The following is a 7,082-nucleotide window of genomic DNA, read 5'->3' on the forward strand; positions in this document are numbered from 1 at the left end:
ATAGCCAGTGCCTCCAAAAAATGAAAAGTGAAGAGTATTATTCAGCTCTGCAACAAATTTCATTTCATTTGTTGGGCAAATATTTCATTTCCTCATCTGCCACTCTCTTTGATGGAGATCATTTGCCTACAACTATGGCAGGCAGACTCTTCCTTGTCTTGCTGATGGGAAGATCTGATATGTTAGAGAGGAGACCAAAGTATTTGATCGAAGCATTAACTTTGCAGGTTTGGATGAGTGAAACTTGTATGAATTTATATGTTCTTTACAACCGATGGTTTCTCTACAATTTTTTTGCCGAACCATTTTCTAACACAGATCTTGTAACAAAAATGACAGATCCTTGGTTTGAGCATCTCCCAAAAATTCCATTTGCCAACCAAGGATTCTAACACCTTGGTTTTGATCAAATCCAACAAGGATCTAGAAAACCTATTGGAGGAATATGAGAGGCTGGAGGTGAAAGTTTGTGCAAGTTTCTTTTCTGTTTAAACTCTAATGCCTCCATCTGTGGAACAACCAAGGAGAGGACTAAATTGAAGGCCATGGCTTCAACTCATATGACATGGATTTCACAAAACTGTTACATCTCCCCGCAAGCTCCACGCCTGTAGTACAATAGTCCAGTAAGGTATGCATTTTTCTACCCAGCTCTAGTTGCCATGTCCACATCAGTATAACTTTCTTGCACTGGTCACACCTACCACTACTCCTCATTTGGCTCAGGTTCCATGTCCCTAAAAAGCCAAAAATAGCTCCATTACAAAGAAATAAAATCTTACAATAGAAGAATATTTTGCATAATCCTTACACTTATATTTTAAGAATATTATATTTGCAAAGGATTATATGTTTTTAGTACTTCATAAATCTCTCTGTTTATTTTTTAAGATTGACCTATAAATGGTATAAAATATTATTTTATTTGATAATAGATTATATAGTCAAATTTTAATGGTAATAAATCTAAACAAAATTAGACTACAAACATAAAACATAATGATGTTTCTACAATAAATTTTTATTTATCTTTTTTTTTAATATTAAATTATAATATTGATGAGATTAATGTTTTTAATTAAAATTTGGACTAGCAAGTGACCATACATTATATCATGTCCACATTCACATAAAAATAATAAATAAAAATAAGATCACAATAATTATGCATTTTCTCTTTATTCCTTGAATAATTTATAATTAAATGTAAATTTTAATATAGTTAGATTAATCAAAATTATGAACTACTCAAAATAATAAAATTTCATTTTGGAAATTATTGCACATAGTATCTTTTAGGTGACTGTTCAAAATTTATATTTCAAATTTATTTATTATTTTAAGTTCATTATAGACATTCCTTACTTTAAATTTTAATAAATTAAATTTTAAATCTTATGATTTGTATATCTAATTTTTAAATTAATGTTGAAAAGTTAAATTAAAGTTAAATATTAAATTATATTTAATTAATATAATTAAACTTTAATGATGTGATTAAATAATAAAGTTAAGACTATAACAATGAACTTTTGAAACTGAATTTTTTAAAAATAGACGAAAAATGCTAAATATTATATAAAATTTAGTAATAGAAATGAAATTTAAAAATGAAGTCAAATTTTACAAGTGAAGTCAATCCTTTGAAATGAGAGAGAGAGAGAGAGAGAGAGAGAGAGGACATGGTTAGAGTGGAGAGATGGAAAAAGGGAGGGGGAGATGAGATATAAAGAGAAAGAGGATAACTTAGGCCCACAATAGATGGACATGGAGATGAGAAGAGGAAAGTATAGAAGAGAAAGGGGGAGGGGAAGGAGGATAGGGGTGAGAAATGAAGTAGAAACTATGAGAGAGAGTGTGAGAGAGATATATGAGATAAATAACTCAAACTGACATGATAGAGAGAAAGAGTGAGATAAGGGGGAGAGGGTGAGAGGCGTGTGTGTGTGTGTGTGTGTGTGTGTGTGTGTGAGAGAGAGAGAGAGAGAGAGAGAGAGAGAGAGAGAGAGAGCATGTGATATTGAATGAAAGAAGGGGATGTGAGTGAGAAATATAGTAGAAACTAAGAGTGAGGGTGAGAGAGATATATGCAATAAATAACACAAGGTGACATGATAGAGAAAAAGAGTGAGAGACAATGGGGAGAGGATGAAAGATATGAGGTAGACATAGATAGAGAATTTTAGAGATAAAGAGATATAATAAAAGCAACATGTGTGTATGTGTGTGTGTGTACAAATGAGAGAGAGAGAGCGAGAGAGAGAGAGAGAGAGAGAGAGAGAGAGAGAGAGAGAGAGAGAGAGAGAGAGAGAGAGAGAGAGAGAGAGAGATGGTATAAATTAGGGGGAAAAGATGGTATAAAGGGGTAGGAGGTAGGATAAATGGGGAAGAGGGGGTAGAGATGATGGTAGAAAGAGATTATAGGGATGGGGAAATAGATGAGCTAGAGGGAAAAAATATTAGGGAATTGAGTAGAGAGAGAGAGAGAGAGAGAGAGAGAGAGAGAGAGAGAGAGAGAGAGAGAGAGAGAGAGAGAGAGAGAGAGAGAGAGGTAGGTGTATGGTATAAATTAGGGGGAAAAGATGGTATGAGGGGGTAGGAGGTAGGATAAATGGGGAAGAGGGGATAGAGATGAGGGTAGAAAGAGATAATAGGGATGGAAAAATAGATGAGCTAGAGGGAAAAAAATAATTAGGGAATTGAGTGGATAGAATTGGTATGGATTGTGTGTGTGTGTGTGTGTGTGTGTGTGTGTGTGTGTGTGTGAGAGAGAGAGAGAGAGAGAGAGAGAGAGAGAGAGAGAGAGAGAGAGAGATGGTAACTAGGGGGAATAGATGGTGAGAGGGGGATGGATATGGAAGGGAGAAGAGGGAAGGGGATAAATCATATAGAGAGAGAATGGGGACAAGACATCAAATGAGGTAGAGAGATAAAGAGAATAGTTATGACATGCAATAGGTCTTCATGGAGGGAGGGAAGGAGGGAGAGATGGTCATATTGGGTAGCAATGGTAAGGGGGGAGATTGAAGAAAGCTAGAAGGAGAAGCTGAGAGAGATGAATTAAATATAAAAAAGAGGATAATTAAGGCAAAAAAATAGATGGATATGGTGATAAGGAGAGGAAGGGTAGAGTAGAGAGATGGGTAATCATAGGAGGGAGTATGTGAGAGAATGATACAAGGGGATGAGGGTATGACATGAGGTATACATAGAGTAAGAGGATGAGGGATAAAGAGACATGAGTATGAGAGATATGTTTTCATTTAATAATTTATTAAAAAATTATATATTATAAAAAATAAAGCGTTGATAACCTTTTTCTTCTCTCTAATATATATATATATATAGATAGATATAGAGTATATAAGCCCTATTATGAACTTTTCTATTTCAAATTATAATGTAACCTTAACAATACAAATTTATGCTACCACTAATGCAAACCAAAACTCTAATTTTAATTCTAATTATTTGAATTATATATATATATATATATATATATATATTTGATTGTATTAATTATATATAAGTGATAACAGAATTTTTTTCAAAGGGAATCTATTACATTAAACATATTTTGAGGTAAACACACAAAATATATAACATACATATAAAATATATAATGTACCATAAAATATTATATATTCTTATGATAATGTCTTTACTTTTGCACTGCGGCTACTACTAGCTTTTATATATTTTATATATATACAAAAAGTTGAGAGATATCCTTCTTGAGGTGCCTATTGCACTGAGTTTGATTATGAAAATAGGCACCTCGAGAAGGATATCTCTCTATTTATGGCCCACTAGTACATTTTGACCTGAATTACGATGACAATTATGATGGCCAATCGTCGCCCAAGCAACAGAAGCATGAATTGGCTCTTGTTGAATGGGCGTTAGACTTTTTTTGTCACAAATGGTGATGATAAGGGAATCCATTGCAATTGTGACAGATAAAATTGTCGTGACTTAGAAGAAGGAAGGGCCAAGAGTTCTTGTTGATGACATTCCTATTGCAATAGACCACCATCATAATTATGACATCTTAAGCTTCCAGGTTGCTATCACAATTATGATGTCCATGTGACATATTCACTATGGAAGTGACATTGAGCTGTCAGGACAAGCCGTGCCCTTGCAACAATTGCATTATGCAAGTGACGACTAGTCGTTGAAATATGCCATTGTAATTGTGAGGGCTACTCAAATTATAACAAAAAATATTGCTAGAGAATATTTTAATATATTTTGATATGTTATCATTGTAGTCATTATTCATACAATCTAACGGGTTTATACCATGTTTGTCTAACACACATATCTACTATGGTTGCAAAAGGCATTATCGTATCTTTTTTTGGTTATTCTATCCATCCCTATTTATGCAGGCCATTGCTCATTGGTCACATGAACTCCACATAGACCCTTACTAATTGCAAACTTTTAAATGTGGCTTGGCATTGTATGTCTTAGGAAGAGATGACTCTTTGGTTGTTTTAGTATTATAGAAAAATGGCTTGTGATGCTAGAAAGATGAGAGTTATTAGATTAAAGAGAGACAAAAATGAAAGGAGGATTTTATGTTGAGCCAAAAGCTAAGCTATTATTCATTATTCATTTATCAAGTTTCTTATTTTTCTTATTCAATATCAATGATATGCATCCAAAGACAAGAACAATTTTGCAACTAGGTTGGTACTTTTTCAGCTTCACTTGTCTCTTTTGCACTTTTTATTTCTAAAATAGCAATTAGTGATCACTTTTGGATGTATATATATATAGATATATATATAATATTCTAGTGATATTGACTTGCTATGGCACTTCCTTTTAGCTGTTCAATGACATGTTTCCAAAAGTGAACAAAGCAACAATGATCATGTTGCATCAAGTTAAGCCATATGTGACCTTTGGGTATTTTCTTGGTTAGTTATAAGCATTATGTAGATCAGTTTTTCCTTATTTCATAGATTCTTGTGACCACTTTTATTTAATTCTCTTGCTTAATTCTTTCTAGATATCCAAATTAAAAAAAGTATAAGAGAGATGATTTACAAGAGAGGTTATGGAAAGGTTGATAAGTAGTGGATTCCTTTGACTGAAAACTCTGTCATTGAAAAGATACTTGTATTCATGATGCAGTTTTGTGTTAGTCAACTATATGCTTTCCCAGTGCTTATTATTTCTACCTTGTTGCTCATGAATAGGTTTTAAGTAAATATGGCATAATATGTATTGAAGATCTTATCCATGAGATTGTTACTGATGACCCCAACTTCACAAAAGTGAACAAATTTTTGTGGAAATTTAAACTCAATGCTCCATTTAGAGGACTAAAGAAGAAACACAACCACTACATTGAAGATGGTGATGCTGGCAATCGTGAAAAGTCATACATTAAGATTAAACTTCTTAACAAACCCTATTCCATTGGGAATGCTCTCTCTTGGCCTCCTTTCCTCTAATTGAAAAATTCTTAATAGGACCCTATTCCCTCCTCAATCTCGAATAGTTTGGGCTTAGTAGAATTGGCCCTTTATAGTAATAGCTTGATTGGTACAATCCCACTAGAATTGGGCAAGCTTTCTAGCCTCGAGTTTCTATCTCTATAGGGAAATTAGCTGAAATGTACCACCCCAACCACTATTGCCAGTTGTCCCCAACTAAGTAGACTTTATTTTTCTTTCAATCATCTTAGTGGAGTAGTACCATTGGAGTTCAACATGATTTCAATTCTTCAAATGCTAATCCCCTCATCTAATTAACTTGTCAGTTGGGGCATTGCCACAATCCCCATTCTTACAACCATCTAAAATTGTACAACTCTTTATCATTTATAGATTGATCACAAACATTTGACTAGATACTTGCTTCTCACATATAGTTTTCAAAATAGTCAACTGTGAAGGCACCATCAACATATAACAACTACTTAAAACATATAAACAACACATTTTAAATTCATTCTTAAACCCACTAGACAATATTTTATTGAAATGCTTTGAAACAATGAGTGTATAGGATCTTGATTGAGTGCTCCTCACTTTTAATTTTCAAAATGATTAGGTTCTTTCATATTTTTACTTTTGTTTTCCATTCACAACTCCCAATGGAGCATAAGTTTCCTAAAGTAGAATCCCAATACCTTGTTTTAGGGGTCAGCAAAATGTTCTTGAGAACTCAACTCCATTTGAAGTCTAGTTATTATCTAGATGATGGAAAAACTACAGTTATCTCTCATATAACCTTGGTTAGCACCCTTCATTAATTTGTATGCTATTGATAGCATTAACATTGTGTTCCAAACCCTTAAACCATTCAAATTGCTAGCTAAATGTTTGATGAAAGGAATAAAATACAGGCACGAACATGACCTTGGATGAAGGAAAAAATAAAAATAGATATTGTAATCAATACCAATAATCTAAAATCTTAGGCAAGGGCTTATGATATAATGGTAAATTATAAACATTTTATTTAGGAGGTCTTGAGTTCAAGTCTATTCAAGCTTAGCACATTATAATTATTGGTTTTGAGTTCAAGTCACTTTTCTTCTTGAACTCTCTTAGAACGATGGATCGAAAATGTTGAACTAATGTTCTTAACATAATAATTAATATTAACAAATAATAATAAATAAATAATAAATTTATACTTCAACCCATAAATTTGAAATCATGCCTACTAAATTGTGTACCATTAGATTGGATTTTAGTATCTTAAATTGCAATTGAACATGATGATTTATTGGGTAAACTTACCTCAAGTTGGGAGTGTGAGAAATGGGGAATCTTCCTTGTTCAATGTACACTTTGGGGTCTAATTCATGGAGCTCACTTGGATTAGTACGAAATTTAACTCTCTATTTCTGACCAACAACCACAATTATCATTCCCTACATTGAATAGGGCAGTAACATTTCAATCCAAACATACTATATCAAACAAAAAAGTAAAAGAAAACAAAAAAAATTACTATAGAATCAGCTATAAAAAACTTAGAAGTTATAACATTTCAATCGAAACATACTTGGAAGATGGAATGAAATCACACCATTAGAAAGATACCCAATTCAT

This window comes from Cupressus sempervirens, chromosome 5 (genome assembly GCF_028749045.1).
Source record: "Cupressus sempervirens isolate cs-2001-9-10 chromosome 5, ASM2874904v1, whole genome shotgun sequence".
NCBI classification, from domain to species: Eukaryota; Viridiplantae; Streptophyta; class Pinopsida; order Cupressales; family Cupressaceae; genus Cupressus; species Cupressus sempervirens.